This window comes from Acomys russatus, chromosome 1, assembly GCF_903995435.1.
Source record: "Acomys russatus chromosome 1, mAcoRus1.1, whole genome shotgun sequence".
NCBI lineage: Eukaryota > Metazoa > Chordata > Mammalia > Rodentia > Muridae > Acomys > Acomys russatus.
In genome coordinates, this window is record NC_067137.1 from 64,986,050 (window position 1) to 65,004,979 (window position 18,930).

An 18,930-nucleotide genomic window follows, 5' to 3' on the forward strand; every position below is an offset into this window, starting at 1 on the left:
GAACACTTTCCCAGCGCCATGGTACCTCCTTCCACCTGACAGTGATGCTTCATAGGGCTCGCAGGAGCATAGCTGTCCTCCGGTCCTTCTGTATCCTCACCCTAATTCTACTATGGAGGATGGGGTGGAGGTGAGGTAAGATATCCTCATTACCCTGAAAGAATTCCATGTTCAAAACTGATCTTTGCCTCTATATTATCAGAATTCCAGTCCTGTTGGCAAAGCTCCATTCCCTTAGGGATTAAAGGGGAAGTGAACTGGTGACATCAATTCATGCTGCTGTGTGAGCTATAAAGTCTCCTTTTTTTCCCCCCTCTACACAGAAAATTCACTAACAAGTATGTTTGCTAAATCAGACACATTTTGAATGGGTGATTCAGATTTTTTTTCAGACACTGTTAAAGGCAGAGGAAGAAACATTTCTTAGATGTGTTTGGGAAGAGTAGTTAAAGATTCCTATTGACATTTTGGGTTATAAATATGAGTGCTCACAATAAAGGAAATTACAAGCAAGGGCTAGAGTGTAGGCTAGAAGGAACAGTCTGGAATATGTTTGAAGAGCTCAGAGCAGGGCAGGATGTCTTCCAGCTATTCATGGTGCCTGGGTGAAGTGTGTGTGTGTTGGTGAGAGGTCACTCGATGCTGCTGGAATGACAGGGTTTGCATGAACTCAATTCAGATTGACAGGTAGTCTGAGCCAAGAGAACAGCATAACAATGTCCCTGGGAGGCTAGCCAGGAAGAGCCTGTCCTTCGGGGAGAGCCCCGATTCTCAAGAGTTCTTCTACAGTAGGAGAAGAGTGGATGGGAAGTCAGCACAGAGTGTAGGGTGTCCACGCTTCACATCCTTGAATTCCCATAACAGCCCTGTAAGCAAGCACTTTGGAGAGGAGAAACAAAATGCAAGGCTTGGCAGGACAACGCAAGTTGCCTAAAGCCTCGGCAAGTAAACAGCAGATCGGTGGTGGCTGCAGTCTCAGCAGGCCTGCTTCTTCTAGAACCCTCACTCTTCTCCCCCTGCAGTGTGGGGGGGGGGGCTTCAGCACAGACAGGGGTGAGGGTGAAGATGAAGGGACAAGTAGATGGCATAGGCCTGCGTTGGCTCTAAATGGAATATTAGCTGCAGAGAAATACACTGCTTCAAACCATACACAGAGAGACGCTATTGATGCCAGTTTTCATGAAAATAACAGCATGATTTAGCAGACCTTCTGAGGAGAGAGGGCTAGTAATGGAATACCTCATTTGGAAACTATTAGTACAAATGACTTATTTTTAGCCAAATTTAGGTCATTTAGAAACAGAGTAAGTTGTATTTTTGAAAAATGTATCTTGGTCGTATGTTTTCTGAAGAGTAAAATATAGCTGAATTCTTTTGTAAGCACGCCCATGTTCAGATGGTGGTTCACGGGTCCCGCCCGCTCCTGTGCCCAGGGGCCTTTCCCAGGCTGTGGTGCCTCCTCGCGTCTCCACAGTTGCAAAATGAGCATCCCACAAACCGTTTTTTTATCTGGAGCTATATGCTTTTTGTTCACACCGGAGGTATTCAAAATTCCAACATAAAATATTTTAAAATTATTATTTTACATATCGCACGTTCCATGTCTGTGTGCATGCTTGCACATGCCACGGCTTGCATTCAGGTGAGCGGAGAAAGCAGGGGCAGGGTCCACCTTCCTGCCATGTGGTCTTCTTGAGGGTAAAACTCTGATCTTCAGGTGGTGCCTTTACTATCTAGACCTTGTCACTGGCCTCGGAATTCTGATTTTGTCTAGGAGGAGAGATGCTGCTGGGTATCTCCAGAGGGACACCACCTGGATTCAGGCTCCGCTTGCTGCCTTCCAGCCGGAGTTCCCTACTGTGTACTCCCCAGCTGGTGCTGCCTTCTGACTCCTCTCATTGCCACAGGCACCTTTAACCAAGGGTGAATCCTGGACGATGAAGAAACCAGGGCGTGTGTGAATGTTCTTGGGCAGCACGTTCAAAATTCACGTAGGATGGAGTCTGGAGATTATCTGTCACTCTGCGTAGCAGGTCAGCCATGGCTACAATGCCCGTTAGGACCAGTGGGCTTTCAAGCGCTGTGGGGCTCCTTCCTCCTTCCCTAACCTCACCCCCTCCTCCTCCTTCCTGTCCCCTGTTGTCACCATTGACCACCCCCCCATATCCCCTCTTTTCTTAGTGTTGGGCTCACATCCAGGGCCTCATGAACACTGGTCACCATGTGCTCCCAGACCATTGGTAGAGATTTTAGCTCTTTACTTCCTACCTTATTCACATCGCTCAAACAACAAATTGATTCAGACATGAAAATAAGGAGATAAGATCCTAAATTCAGACCGGGCAGCTAAGACCGCAGTTATTATCAACTGCGTCCATGGCAAACTGATTTTGTTCACGTATGGAAGTGGAGTAACTTAAGTACCCTTGGCTCTCCAGATCCTCAAAGCCCTTTCTCCATGAATTCACCCAAATGCAAAACAGAAATTCTTGGAAACCCTTCATGTCAGTCAATAATGTGTAAGATCGTTTTCTGTCATACTTCAAATACAGTATAACAATTTTTTGCACAGTATTTACATTTTTGAGTTATTGTTAAATAACTTAGACAGGACTTAAAGCATATAGGAGCACTAGCCATGTTACCTAAGGACATTTTGTCAACTGTTTGTACCTAAGAAGTCCCTGAATCTGATGACCCTCTGTTGATGCCCAGGTCTGCCTGTATATGCAGGCAGAACCAATGACTGCATACTGTCATCAGCAAACTCACAGATGGACAACCCCTCCAGCAGTCACAGCCGTATCAAGCCACTGGGGCTTTTGTTTATTTTTGGATGTCTCTCATATTCAAATTCTAAGTGGTGATTTTTCATCATTAAAGAGGTTTGCAAACATCATTATAATTATTTTTGCCCATAAACTAATTTTTTTTTTTTTGGTTTGTTTGAAAACTGTTCTGATTGAAGATGTTTCCTTTTTCTGTCATTGGCCAGTCAACTTTGTTAGTTATAAACCCAAATCATTTTCTTTGGTATAAGTCACTTGCTATTAGGCTCCTTTTAGTAGAATTGAGTTTGTCCTTCCCCTCGCTGATGGGAATGTGAGCTTTCTGTGTTGGGCTCCTGCACAAAGAGAGCGCAGATGCTGGTGGCTTAACTGGAGGGAACAGCTCTCCCCCCTTCTGTAAAGTGTCTGAGTGGTTGCAGAACAGGCATTGTTGCAGCAGGGAGAGAGGCGTTTGCCCTTTTAGTAGGGAAGCCTCACACCCCAGGTTCTTTGACACATGACTGCCTGTAGGAGAGCATGAAGCCAGTGTTTACTGCTGTTTCTTGGGTGTTAAACAGCCCTCTACTGCTTTTATTGTGCCATTAATTGTGCTTAATGCAGCTGCGTCTCTCATACGCTTGGCTAGGCTCTGAAAATTAAGTAGAAGGTACTTTGTTATAAAATTCACTGTAATGAGCTCTGGTGGGACAGGGTCTGTTAAGTTTGAAATCACCTCAGGCCATTGCTAAAGGACTTCTTCAAATATTTCACGTCTATAAAAGTTTGTTACTAGACAAATAGCCACGGTGGGTGTTAGACCAGGCAGAGAGAAAGCCGCACTTCTCCTCCGTGCCTCTTTGGATTAAATATGGATATCTTGAATATTTGTTTTCTCTACTCTTCTCGGCCTTAAGTGCTTGCTGTCTTCTACTTTTGGGCTGTCAGAACACAAGCTTGGGCTCAGCATCTCACACCATGGCTACACACAGAGGTGTAGCTGTTTCCTTTCCTTTTGACTCTAATTCATACATAGAACTAGAATAAAGATGGGACCACCCTCTGGGTGTACATAAATTGGTTCGAGACAGGGTCACACCTCTAAGCACAAAAGCATTGAAGAGACAGCTGTAACTATTAGCCAATTAGTTTAATGTTGCCCCTGCCAGCCAGGGCCTGAAACAGATTCGCGGTACCTGGTTAGAAGATGCTTTAAACAGCAGTGGTTTCCCAGCATTCCGGGCCTAGGTGACTGGCTGCTCTAATGCTCTGTGGCTAATAAAATTTCAGATGGCCTAATTTACCGGGTAGCTTTACCAAAACATCCAAGTAATTCCTACATACTCATTAGGGACAGGTCCAGAGCGTGCTCCCTCGGGACTGATTTGCAAACGCTCACTGGGATCAGCTCCACTGAGCTTCAGACACTCTGGCACCAATCAGGTAGAGGATCCTCGATGGGTTTAGTGCAGCAATTTATCTGAGTTTTGTAGTTAAAGTTTGAGCATGAGGTAATTAGAGCCTTCCATGCTTGAAATTCATGAACCTTATTCCCTCTTTAATAGACTCCATGCAGGCACACCAAGCTCTGTTTGACTGACATATATGGAGACTTGGTTAAAAGGCTTCTGGTCAAAATACATTTTAAAAAATCACCCTCTCAAATAAAGTATAATAATAATAAGTTTAATTTACAATCACTGTAATTTGTTTAGTTTTTAGCTCTTACATATATACATGGGGTTCTCTACCTGTTTTTTCCCTACTCCCAGTAGGAATATTTACACACACGTCTGTGTACTAAGTGGGGTGATTTAATCAAGTTCCCACCATCTCTAATTTTTGGCAGTGGGACTATAAGTGAAAATATTTGAAATGTGTGTATAAATACAATGCACCGACACATGTATACATACATGTGTGTATACCCCCCGACAACCCAAGATACCACCTTCATCTTTATTTTCAAGAAAGATTATTTTTCCAAAGATCTGTAGCATATTATCAAAGATCTTCTATCGCTAAAAACCATTCATTGTTCCTATTTGTGACAACGGGTATAGCCTGTGATTGATGCTGTAAACTCTTCAGGGCTATTTTTTAAGTGAAAAATGGATACATACCTTTGAGGGAGAAAGGAACTCAATTAGTGAATGCCTCCTATGCACTGGGTAAACCATAGTGGGCACGTTGCACAACATAGCTCATTTAATTAACAAAATGCTAAAATAGAAAATAATAAGTTTATCTTTCCAGTTACCATATTTCTCTGAAAAATTTTTTCCTAACTGATCTAATATCTCTCACACACACTAGTAAATAACAGGAAACTGCTGTTTATGCATAAGCACACCGGGGACTTTCTCTAATTCTTCATATCAAAAGCCTTTATCAGTACACAATATTATTTGCTACAGAGAGATTTAAAAAGTCAGATAGAACTAACATTTACTTTGTTGGGTACGTGATAGAAAACTGTCACAAGCCCTGGCATTTGACCTTGCTGTAACTCTCTTGACAGGGTATTAGTTTCTGCCTGTATGGAGTGGAGAAGCTAGGCACAGGATATCAGGTGTCTTCTCAGGTGTCAGCAACTTGTAAACAATAGCGCTGTTGGGAGGAGGAGGAAAGGCTCATGATTTGAGGAATTAGGCTTTTATGATTTAAAACTGCCCCCTCAACTGTTTCAGAACCCCTAAATACTATAAGTATGGATTAGTAGCACCATGGAGGGTGTTGCAGGGCATCCTTTCAATACGATGTGAAGGATGTTGCGGAGGTCAAAGTTGTACCTCGGTTGCCTCCCTAAGCAGTAGGAAACAAAATCAGCACCCACACTGAGCAAAGTTAAGGCATAACATGAGCTAATTTCTTCCCAGCTGTGGGTAGAAGTCTGTAGAAACAGGTGAAAGAGCAATGGCACTACAAATGAAGAGGAGTGAAGCTTGTTGTCTGAGAAAAGCAGCGACTGAGCAGTCACTGGAGTCGAAAGCCTCAGGACACGCTGGGTGAGGGACAATTGGGGAAAGCACTAAGGGGAGAAGCCAGCGTCGCCTCCCGAATCCCGACCACGAGGCGAATAGACACAGTAGTTTGGGAAATTACAGAAAAACTCTTGTTCTCTGCTCCAGCAGATGTGCGGTACTTGTGGCTGAGACTGGATTCTCATGAAACAAGGCCTTCTATCCCACATAGGATAGTCCCAGATTTTTTTTCCATTGCCTTAATCGAAAGTCACTAAATAACACAAGGAGAATATGAGCTAATACTATACCCTTTCAATATTTTTTCACAACAGATAAAATGCTTTACAGTTTTCCTAGATTATGTAATATTCTTTTAGTTCACACCTGGGTGTATTAATAATCTCTTCCAACATTTGACTGTGGGGATTTGACAGCTCTTGGCTGGGAGAAAGTAATGCTTACCGCCTTTGCAATTCAGGATTTGTAAGAACTCCAAAAGCAATTCTAGATCATGCCTCTATTTATGGCATGTAAAGCTTTTGCCGTGGCAGAAGTTACAATGACAAAGAATTAGGGGCCAATTGAACCAGCAGGGAACATCTGTAATGAGTGAAGTGGTCAGCCACATTCGTAGCATCAAGTAAGGAGAAAACCTCAAGGCATCATTACACCAAGCTGAGGTCTTGAATTTTTGTCCCATTTTTGGCATTGTTATAAACTCACACATAAGAAGTCTTTGTAAAGCTGGCAGGAAATAAACTTCACGAGTGGAGACCTGGATCCTCGGCTGAGTTGCCTGTGTATAGAGTGGAGAAGGCAAATTGAGGCAGATCTGAAACAGTGAGGTTGCACTGCAGCTACCGACGAAATGGAGTCTCTGTTAGTTCCATTTCCATCGCTGTGATAAAACACCATGACCAACACAACGTATAGAAGAAAGGTTCTTATTTCCACCTGCAGCCAGGAAGCAGAGGGTACACTGTAGGTGTCATGGGTCTGTAAACTCTCCAAGCCCATCCCCAGGAACATACCTCCTTTGCCAAGGCCACACCTCCTAAGCCTACTAAATCGGGGCACGAGCTCAGGACTGAGTGTTCACATATTTGAGCCATCATCCCCGGGGGAGGGAAAGCACAGAGGCTCCTGCAGGACCACGCTGCCTTGAGTTTAGATATAACCCAGACACATCCTGTGGCATAGCCTACTCATGAGCATGGATCTAGAGCATTGGCTATTTTAACCTTCAACTAGAAGGACGACTGAGGACCTGCTGTTTTGGGGCCTGGCTGGGCCACCGTGGAATGCTACATTCTGCTTATAGAGCTATAATATATATTGAAATTGACAATTAATAGTGTGTTGCCTGATAGTTCTTCATAAACTCCAAAAAATGTTCCTGCTGCTTTAGATTTGTTTCTCTATCTCATAGCTTTTGTACTCTCTCTCTCTCTCTCTCTCTCTCTCTCTCTCTCTCTCTCTCTCTCTTTCTCTCTCTCTCTAAACATTCTAGTTATTTTAACTTATTACAGTCTTCATTTGGCGTATGCATATGTTTGGTGAGGAATGTATGTACATATGTGCACATGCATGTGTGTGAAGGCCTGAGTTGGTATCGGGTATCTCCCTACCTTAGTTTTTTGAAAGATGCTCACTCACTAATCTGAAACTTGCTGATTTGGACAGACAGGCTTCTAACGAGCTGCAGAGATCTGCCTATTTCTACCTCTCTAGTGCTAGGACTACAGACGTGTGCTGCTACGCCTAGCTTTTTATGTGGGTGTTAGAGATATGAACTCCATCCTGTCCTTATGCTATCAAGATACAGTCTAGTCACTTTTGTTTTTATGGTGGTGGTGGTAGTCATGGTGGTGGTGGAGGAGGTGGTGATGGTGGTGGTAGAGGTGATAGACGTGGTGGAGGGGTGTGTGTGTGTGTGTGTGTGTGTGTGTGAAGTTATCATTCCTAGTAAAGCCTCAATCCTAAGCCACAGCCCAATGAGCATGACGATGAGCAAATCTTGAGCACCCCTCCCTCCCATTCAGCAGCCCATGTTTCCCCAACCCCTTTTCCTTTCTGAAGTCACCTGTCGTTGAGGATGACATTTGCTAGTCCAGACCCCTAGAACCCAAAATACTTTCTTTACCCTTACTGATCACAAAGCTGTCCTAGCTGTGCTTGTGAAATAGCCTCAGGACTTAACTCCTCTCTACAGTCTTAACTTCTTAGGGACAACTCCTCTCCATTTCCTGCCTAGACTTTGCAACGGCAATGCTCTCGGCCTTCTTCCACACACAAGCCTCCCCTCTCACACTCTCCTGCTAATACATTCAGCTCAGGTCTCCCGCACTACCCAGTCCTGCTCACACTTTCTGAGGGAATTCCCAGGACTGTGCACAGGCTGTGATGTCCTCTGCGGTATTCTTAAGGCAGTCTGTGATTGGGGTGGCACACAGGTACCCGCTGCCATTTCTTCCCCTGTGCACGAATCTCCCATATTGTGGGCATTTTATTCCTTTCTTTGCATATAGTCGTCTTCCCCGACCCCAACGCAAACAGTAAAAACACACCTTTTGAAACCCAACTATTTCTTCTGGGTTTTCAATCTTTGATTTCACTAAGGTTGCAGGTTTCTTCTCCTGAACTCGACCTAGACGCCCATTTCTCTCCTCTTCTCTCCTAGACTTTATATTCCTGAGAGGGTTGCTTCTTTGTCATAGTTTAGACCTGACAATTCTTTCACATGTTGGGACCTTTAAGATTTGCTCTTCCTCTTCCTGCCCTTACATTCTTAGGGGGGCGTCTCTGACCTCCCCACCTATGCACAGATGCCTGGAACCGTGTTCCTCTGCCACCTTCCTCCACTGTTCTTTGCTCTGCTTCTTACCTGCAGATGTGTGTGCACTGTGACTGTCATCATGGCCTAGATTCCCCCACAGGAATGCAGAGCCACTCATTCCGTGCCTTCAGCCTTTGATGGCCCGTTGCCTGCCACTTAGTAGGCCCTCGGTTGATACTCGCATGAACAGTTGACATGTGTTCTTTCCAACTAACATAAACCCTGGCCCAGAGAAAAGCCTTAATAAAGGTATATGAGGAGAGTCAACACGGCAACATAAATTGCCATGTTCGAACCTACCACACTGAGGAGACCCGTGACTTTCTGGAAAGGCACGCAAGACAGCTGGAGCCTGCATTAAAATGACTGGCTAGTGGCAAAGTCCGTTCTCATCAGAATTCTAGTTCAGTTGTTCAGTTCAGATTTTTGGCAAGTGATGCAAATTCTTTTTCAGAAAACGTTGATTGATTGCACAGTTGTACCCACTTCATTTGCAAACCTTCATTATCTTTTTCCCTTCCTCCCTCTGTCTGCATTTAGAAGGGGCGGAGCTGTGTATAATTCCACAAGGCAATTTTTTTGTGAATAAACCCACTAACTGGCTGCTTCTTTCAGTCTCCCAGTCTCCGCCGAGAACACAAGTGTCTGCTTTGGCTGTATATTCTGTCTCTGAACCTCCTTGCATTCATTCACTTGGGCATTCATTGGGTTACTTACTCATTCATCGAGTGAATCGGTTGTTCAGTCCTGCTGATGGGCCAGGGTCTATGTGATTATTTAGTTCTTGTCTGAAGCAAGAGTTCTTGACCTGAGATCTATGGCTTTCTGTCTCTAGAAGTTTCTATAATTATATGCACAAAGCTTTATGTTTTAATATTGTGTTTGGATGAGGGTTTGCTTAAACAGCTTTGTTATTCAGAGAAAGATGTTAGAAGCCTCTGAAACCTTTTCCTAAAGGCTTGAGGTCAGCCTTGCATCTAAGTAGCAGGTCAAATTTTTTTAATATATGTCATGGGAATGTTGAACACCCAACTGAATCTGACTGTGCTGCCCTGGTTCCAAGTCTGTGTCTTGTGAACCTGTTGGCAGGTTCACATACTTTAAGTGGTGTCCATCTCTCTAGTTTCCTTTTAAACTTTACCCAAGTTCCCCTGTAGCCTACCAAAATCTACCCAGTGGGGGAGCTTGTTAGTCAAGCTGCCGCCTAGTTAGCACTGGTAATCCTGCTGTCTTTGTTTGTGTGAAATCTGAGGGAAGTTGGTGGGATCTAAGAGCTGTTTTTGGTTTCTAGCAGTGGTGGCTATATGTGTTTACCTAATCAGCTTGTGTGTGAGGCATTCAGCTTCATAAAATAAATGTCAGTTACAGGTGGAACAGGGTATGAGGGACTCCTTCAGAGGAAAATTCACTGGGCAATAGCTGACACTTGGTGAATCACTGCTAGCTCTTCACCCAAGTGTGTGGGAAATGTTTGTGCTGGTTTGAGGCCCTGATTGTAGTTGGTTCCACAGGGTGTGTGATAACACTGTAAATATGACATCATGCTTTAGGAAAGGCAGGGGCTAGTGACAACATACACAGAAAAACCCCTGCTCTTTTCATTAAACTGTGGGTAAAAATAGCCACCAGGAGATTGTCTTCAGTTATATCTATTCTCCTTAGCAAGAAGTGACAGCAGTGCACTGAGCACCTCCGATGGGTTGGGTACCATGCTGGGAAGTGTTTATTTATTCACTATTTATTTTGTGCCTTCTGTGCTCTGAGATCCATAGTTAATGTGTAATAATACAGCCTGAATCCTCTGGTTTGTCAAGGTTAAGAGCTAGCAAAGGGACAGGCACTATGTAAATTCCAGGAAAATTAAAGTTGGATGGGGCACATCCTAAGTCCCCACAATTGCTATAAGAGGCAGTAGAAACTGAGGTCCATGGGGCCTAATTTCCCAGTAAGACCCTGCTAATTTGGGATAAACGGGATTTAACACTGAATTTCATTAACTCCAGAACCCAAATCCTTTCTTCTGTGCAAAGCTGCCATCCAGTAATATGAATCCTCACAGTGAGCCCCCCCCCCCCACCTCCAGGCAGCAGGGATAGACAGCCTCTGAGTCAGACACCCTACTTAAGGGGGCCTGAGTCAATGTTGTACCACTCAGACTTCCGGATGGTGTAGCAGTCTCCTAAGTGACTCACAGGGTACTGAGCTGGAATGCCAAGACGGGACTGTGTGCCACAGAGACTACAATGAAAGCAGCGGCGTGGAACCGAATAGAGAATACAATTCTAAAGTTAGGGTTGTCCGCTAGCACTGAGTGCACACTGGTCCTTCTGGGTGAGGTGTTGTGGCTATTTGGCTTCAGAGTTAGTCCCACGAAGGCTAGGGTGTAGTGGAGGTGTCTGAGGGTTTGACAGTCCACTGGCGATGCAGCTAAAGAAAGACAATGTGGAGCAGACAATGTGATGAGGCCAGAACCTGGCATGTACAGCTGTTGCCTTTGTGTCTGACAGCGGACCCCAGAGGCCCGACTACTGTAGTTCTTCTGCCATGCAGCCTCAACTGTGGGCTATCTGTTCTTCCGCAATTCCCAATCCATCCTGGTTTCATCTACCCATTTTCTGTGTTTTATTCATTTGTTTGTCAGTCTCTACACAGTGTTCTGTTCATCCAGAGAGTCACAGTGGTACCTTCGCATTACTATGCCTTTTGACACAGAGCCTGGGCACAGCAGAGAGGCTCAGCAAATATTCTGGGGTTTTTTGTTTTGTTTTGTTTTTGTTTTTATAATTTTATTGATTTATTCATATTACATCTCAATGGTGATCCCATTCCTTGTGTCCTCCCATTCCTCCCTTCCTCCCATTTTCCCTACTCCCCTCCCCTATGACTATGACTGAAGGGGACCTCCTCCTCCTGTATATGCTCATAGGGTATCAAAATCTCTTCTTGGTAACCTGCTATTCTTCCTCTGAGTGCTACCAGGCATCCCCATCCAGGGGACGTGGTCAAATATGGGGCACCAGAGTTCCTGTGAAAGTCAGACCCCACTCTCCACTCAACTGTGGAGAATGTCCTGTCCATTGGCTAGATCTGGGTAGGGGTTTGAAGTATTTTGTATGGATGCTTCTACCTTCCTTCTAGACATGAAGATGGACAACTAGTGTCTTTCATACCATATGCCTTCATTGAGTTATCATATGAGAATGGTTGAGCTTTGAAAATGGACCAGATTGACCCCCAGAGCAGGTGCAAGTGCTGTTACAAGCAGAGCCTTGTCTTTTGACCCAGCCCCTCCCTGGACCCACTGCTTTGTGAACTTTTGACAATGATGGTTTCTTTAGCAGAGGAAAAGTTACTCAGCTTGCTGCCAGGCATTGATGTGGTCCAAGAGCCAGAGAGAAGACGAGGAGGAAGAGGGGCAGGGAAGACAGAGAAAGAATGAATGAAAACATGAATGGATGAAGGAGAGGAGATGTAGAGAAGGCAGGAGACATTGCCTTCTTTTCCTCACAGAAGAAATCAAGCTGCTTCCTGAAGACCTGAGGTTTCTTCCTCCCCCTTTGTATGTGTGTCCAAGGAAGGCCAGAGGACGATGGCTGTTAGACATGAGAAGTCGTGAGGGTGTACCAAGTACCTTGGTATTTGGAGTAGATGGCACAAAAGTCATTACATAGAGCCCTGGATCAGATGGAGAGGAAGAAGTTAACTAACTGATGAGCTCTTTTTGTTCTACCAGTAGTGCAGCTAAAGCAGATTGACTAGTGATGGGCATCACTCTGACTGGGAGGCGGAGCCTGCATCTGTCTGGTGCCACTGAGGTTAGGAGGTGCTGCAGCTGGAAGCAGCTCATCAGAAGGACTTGTAAGACAGCTTGCAAAATGAGAGAGAACTAGAATCCACCCCCCAATGGGACAGCGCCAAATCTGACCCCCACTAAAAATTTAATCTCGCAAAAAATATTTTTTAGTGTATTCGTGGAAGATGCTTCCCTCTGGCTGAAGGACAAGCTAGTGCTCTATTCAAATTCCAGAGTTGGGGCATCTTCTTTCTTTTCCTTTGGTCAGAGAATATGTGGCACCTTCGTGTGAGAGATGCTTGGTAATTCTGTCTGACACGCCTGGAGCAGGTGGTCTGTAGCATGGTGTGGTTCAGGGGTGAAGAGAAGATTAAACAGGATGAGAGCTCTCTCCAAAGGAGAGCCTGATGGCTGTACATGCAAGCTGAGAACATTCTTGCAGGATGGCATATAGGCCTGTAGCCTTTCACATGACCTGCCAACACATGTGTCTGCATTCTTCAGGGAACTCTGGATCACTGTCAGGTACTGAGCCAGCCAAGTGCCTGCTTCCCGGTGGGGCTCAAGGTGTATTTAGTACAGTATCCCTGAGCCAGAATAAATGAGAGCATCAGTAAAACTCAAGGCTCCTGGCTCCTAATTCTTCATCCTGTAGCCTCTTTATAATGTCTGCAGGGTGAGAGGGATACAACGCAACACTTGCTGTATTTCTGAGAATCTATGTGGAGGAATTGATTATTGGCTTGACAGATTTTTTTTAATCTTTTATTTGTTTTGTAAAGAAAACTAAGAAACTCTCATTCCCTCAACTATATGAAGGAATTTAATTAACTCCAATACAACCAAAATCAGATTTATGAAGCCAAAAAATATACCCAGAAAAAAAAACGTTGTTACCCTTTAGGTAGTTCTGGACTCAAGTCCTTGATAAACAGTACTGTGTGTGTGTGTGTGTGTGTGTGTGTGTGTGTGTGTGTGTGTGTTTTAGTTACACATGCAATTGTTTTAAAATAATAAGGAAAGTGAAATAGGAATGATTGAATCATAAAGTTTATTTTTAAAAAGTCCTCTCTGAATTAGCAGCATTTACTTTGGGGATCTTAGGAATATAAAGCGTGATCTCTCATGTGCCTTGGCATCTCTTAAGGGAGCCATCATGTCCCTCACTCCCTGAGGCTCAGCCTCGCCGCAGATCATGCCCGTTTTTTCCTGAGGATATGGACTTTTAGGCTTCGATGGTGAAGGCTACTCTCAGGTACTCTCACTCCAGACACTGCTTAAGCCACTGCCTTAAGAGCTCCATTGTCAGAGTTCCATGTTGATTCTCCGGTCAAATGCTAACCACTCTGTAAATGACCATGTGAGGATCTTACAAAGAGTAGCCGACATAGGAACTCCCAGATTGCTGGGCAAAGGGCATTTTATCATCTTGTTAACTGCAGATACTGTAGTACCTACCTGGGAATTATTTCCTCCAGTGGAAATAAACAGTGAAGTGTAGAAAGTGAATATTTTAAAGGGAGCCTTTCCACCACAAAGAAGCTGCAATTTGTTGGTGATCGAGTACACGAAAAGCTGGTGAAGAGAGACAGGGAACGTGGATGCTGTGACAGCTTCAGACCATGCCATTTTGAAACAGAAAATTGCAAACACCTTTTGCAGACATCATACGAATCTCGTCAGTTCTTCAGGAGAGAAGTGGGAATACACATCTTCCCTGGTATGTGGTAGCTGAAACAGAGCATGCATGGTTCCTTGAGAAGGGCAGGCATGGTTTCCTTCCTCCCTGGGCAGCAACCCATGTGCAAGCACTAAATCTTCCAGTCATATCATTCCTAATTCTTTCACTGAAACCAATCTGTACTTTCTCCAGTGCAGCCAACACATACTTAAATTGTAGGAGAAATGCAAATGTGTTACATCAGAGAACTTTCCAGTTAGCCTAGGACTGTTTAAAGTTCCAATTATTTCCTTGGAATTAGTGCCTCTTTTTTTTTCATTTTTGCCTTGGTAGTGCTCTGTAATGTTCAGTAGGTTCTGGAACTCAGATTGTGAACTTTAGAAAAATATTAAAATAATATACAAATTTAAAAATAAGCCAAGAATGCATTGTCCCAGCATATTGGGGTTTTTATTATAATAATTTTAAATTTTAGATATATTTATTTTATTTTATATGTATGGGTATTTGGCCTGCACTTACATGTGTGAACCTCGTACATGCCAGTGGAGGCCAGAAAAAGGCATCAGATCCTCTGGAACTGGAGTAACAGATGGTTTTGAGCCATCATGTTGGTGCTGAGAATTGAACCTGGGTCCTCTGCAAGAACATCAAGTATTTTAAACCAGTGAGCCATTTTTCCAGCCCCTTATTTTTATTTAATTTTAATTCAATTCAATTCAATTTAATTTTAGAAGAGTGTCTCTATGTAGCTCTGGCTGTCTTGATTTTCATTATATAGACCAGGCTGGCCATAGACTCACAGAAATCTGCCTGCCTCGACCTCCAGAGTGCTGGGTTAAAGGTTTGTGCTACCATGCCTAGCTCTTAGAAGTATTTTTAGTCAGGCCTTGCCTTGTTAACAATGCAACAGCTATTTTTCTTCTCTGACCTAAATTTTAAATGGCAGGAACTAACCTTGGCAAGAGCATTTGGGGAGAACTTAACAAGTATTCATTTTCAATCTTTACCAGGTGTGTGCCATGCCATAAGAACACCTGTGTCTTCCATGGCGCACCTGGCCTTCCCTTTGCAGCTTTAGTTTTAGCACTGCTGTGAGCTGATCTGGTACTGAGCCCCATTTTAGCATCTTTTCTCTAAACTGGCAGTTCCTTGTGTATAAGGCACACTCAAAACACCAAAGAGGTTAGTTAAATGGGAACTTGTGGGCCCTGGGAATAACTGTGTGGGCTGGATTCAGAAATAGGATTTGGTGTAATGTTACATAAAGATAGTGGAATTTCTCAGTACACACACACACACATGCACATGTGCACACACACAGGCACAGATGCACACACACACACACACACACACACACACACACACACACACACACACACGCATACCTGTACCTTCTAACCACTATTTCCTGGAGAAAGTTCTCTCTGACTTCCCTGACCCAACAGTGAGGGACACTGATTGAGATTCTTCAAGGGAAATCCCTTTTCTTTTCACTGGTAGCCATGGAAAGACTCATTATGTATTCTGTCTTCCATTCTGTCCCAGGCCCTGGCTTTGCTGAGTCCAAGTCCTGTAGCTCTAGGGGTGAGGCCAGGAGATGCTATCAACCTTGTCCTTTGGGCTTCCCTTCCCCACACTCAGTGCGCAGCCATGTGGGGTGGACAGGTAGGAAAGTTTCAGAAGGCAGCCATGGGGGATGGCCATACCTTTCTCTAGGTGGAGAGGTCCTTTCCTACCATGTCACCAGTAGAACTTGATGTTGGGTCACAATGTCAGGAAATGGGGTGAGACTGACTTCGAATGAGCTTCTTGTCCACCAGTGCCCACTTTCTTTTTTCTAAGGTGAACCCTTCCTTTGGCAGCAGGCTCTCTGCAGTTCCCTGCCTGTGGCCGCCCCTTGCATTATGAGGTGTGCTGGTCAGGGCCCTGCATGTGGAGGGCTAGGAAGGAAAAGGGCAGAGCTGGCCTCAAGGCAACCAGAGCCCATGACTTCACTGCTTTCATTATGTGTGTCTACCGAGCTGTCCTGTTTCTACCTCTAATGGATTCTTCCATGGCAAGTGACCTTTTGGCTGAATAGGTCAAACTCCCACTGAGTGCTAATGCCCAGCCCTCTACACGTTATCCCCAGAGGCATGAAGTACCAGTTCGGAATATGACTGGGGGTGATGGTAGTGGATTTTTGAAAGAGGATTGTATTTTATTGCACAGAATTAATTCCTGGATATACCATTTGCAGTTATGCCAAGGTCCAGACTAGAATATTTTGGCTGACATTGTTGAGGGGCAAAACTAATTTTTTAAATTCTGTGTTATAAACTGGTTTCCTTGGGTGCCATCTACTTTCCAATGAGACCTAAGCCAAATGTCTGGTCCCCACACCTTCTCACATCACTGTTGATTTCTGAAACGTAAGATCAGGATTTCCTAAAATTGACTTCTTTGAAAATAATAAATAATACTTTCCACTGCACATTTCTTCCATTCAAAAATCTCTAAAACTCTGGGTGTTTCCTTTTTAGCCTCTACAAAATATGAGAGACTGGCACTTTCTGAGGATAATTTCAAGCCGGGCCTAGTCATAGCTGATGAAGATTTTCTTGTATTTATTTACTGATTCCCAACACTAGTCACCACTTCCTAGCTAAAGATTTCAACATTAAATGGGCACTTAGCAAATGCTGAATAGATTTTGAAGTTGAATTATATTTCATGCCTGCTTTCCTTTAACAGTTCATACAGGCTCTTTGAATTCTTCATCTCTCCTTTTTATCAGTGAGTTAGTAACAGTCTTCACAGACAATAGAAAGTATTCTCCATTGATTTAGTAGTGTCCTGCTTATGGATGAGTTTATTAATTTATTGTTCTCTCAGTTTTGAAAGTAGTCACTTAATTAAATAAACTGGTAAATGGAGTATATTATTAGCAGGTGAAATAGGGAAAAGCAACCACCTAGTACCTTGACACTGTTGTGTGGGAGCTGCCAAATGAATGGGAAAGTGTAACCATTTACACAAAGAAGCCAGAGACATTTTCATGAAGCAGATTACTGTGCAGAAGAGAGCAGACTTCACCGAGGTCATGCCCTTTAGTTCCCCTTGGCACTAGTGATACTATGCAAACTCAGTGAGATTAATGCAGGAAAACAAAATAACTGTTCCCATTGTCCCAGGGTTATAAGCCCACCAACTCCGAAAATGTACATACCCAAGGAGAAGTGCAGGAGAAGTCCACATCTAACATCTTTTCAGTTACCAACAATGCCAGAGTTAAAGCAGGGCTCCTACCAGGGGCATAATGGGCTCCTGTTTAACATATTTATGTTGGTTGTAAAATTAGGAGCTGTCATTACAGCCCCACATCACCTGCGTAAGTGCAAAACAGATAAATCAAGAGAAGTTCCAGCGTCGTAAAAACGCCATTGGGTAGAACAGCATGAAACCACTTCCAGGGTGCTGGCATATTATGCTAGTGGGATGCACGCACAGGCTTCCGGAGGATTTAGAGAACAAAGAATAAGTGCTCGGGTCAAAGTCAAGGATGCGAGACCTGATAAAGACATCCGTTTGTAGAACAACCTGAGCAGTGGTGAAGGAAAGTCAGGAAAAGAAAGGCCAGCAGAAGCCAGGCTTGCATAATCCCTGTGCGTTATTCAAGACAACTGTTTCTGGGCTTCTAGAAGCATTTGAGCTGCCATCTGTTCTTGCGAGAGCTTGCCTTGTGGGCCTTCTAGTAAATAAGCGTCTCCTTCCGTTCCCTGAGAGGCTGGAGGGCTCTCTAAAGTCACTGGCTGGAACACTTTTAGTCCCACCTTATTGAGTTATTCATAGACTCGTCTATGTTATCTAAAGCCCAACATTAATCCTTCTTTAAATGACATGCAGTTATTTATGTTGAGCCTGGTAATCGAAAAAAAAAATCTCCCCAAATTCTCAACTATTAATAAACTCTGAATCCTAATTACTGCCTCCAAAAGGGAGTGGACATTTTAGAAGTTTTTCAGCTCTCCTCTTCTCCCTTCTAAAAGCCACCCATCCCCATAATCTTAAAAAAAAAAAAAAAAAAAAAAAAAAAAAAAAAAAAAAAAAAGCTGCTCATTTTATTCATGTGGGATCATTCACACCAAGCTACCATAATGTGCAATTAACACTGTGGAAACTGAAAACAGTATTCAGCAAGACAGCTGCATTGTCAAAAATGCCAAAGGAGTTTTGAAGGGAGTAATGTGCATGTTAGAATAGAAAATTAATCAGAAGCACATGCACACACATACGCAGCAGTGCTGCCTAAATATATTTAAATATGAAAAAGTAAAATCCTATGTCTGCACCTACAATAAAGATTAATCTCAGAAGAGAAATAGAGGGCTTTTTTTTTTCCATTTGAAAATTATTAGTTACATGTTTTACTTCTGAAGCAAATAGGGATATGGGACTAGGGCTTCCAGCTGGAGTATTCTTTATTAATCATTACCCTCCAATTATATTCTATAAATTTTCCATTGAGAAAAAATGTCTCTTTTCCCCTTGCAGTAATAACGGCACTTGGCTCTCATGCTATCTTCAAAGGACCTTTTCGATACCTCCTCTCATGCTTAGGAGTAGGCTTCCGTGTCTACACGGCACTTAGGCATATGCGCCGGTGTTGCAGCCCTACTCGGCTTTCGGTAGGAGTGATTGGTGTGGTGACCAAAGTGAACTGGCGTTCTTCCAGTACCATTTTACAGGCTTGTCTTGCCCACTAGCTGGAAGAGGATTTAGCTGTGGGAAAGCCAGGACTTCTGGCATTGTTTCCTATTCAAATGGGTGTGAAGAAGCAGAAGGACATGGAAAATCTTTCTCCTCGATGTAAAAAACTCTGACCATGTCCTGTTGTCAGTCTCTGT

General features: G+C 43.7%; 1 protein-coding gene across 13 annotated transcripts in view; it reads left to right on the forward strand.

Moving 5' to 3' along the window:
• Positions 1-18,930, forward strand: part of Npas3 (neuronal PAS domain protein 3) — an 845,822-nt gene that overhangs the window by 389,899 nt on the left and 436,993 nt on the right. The gene's annotated exons all lie outside the window — the stretch shown is intronic.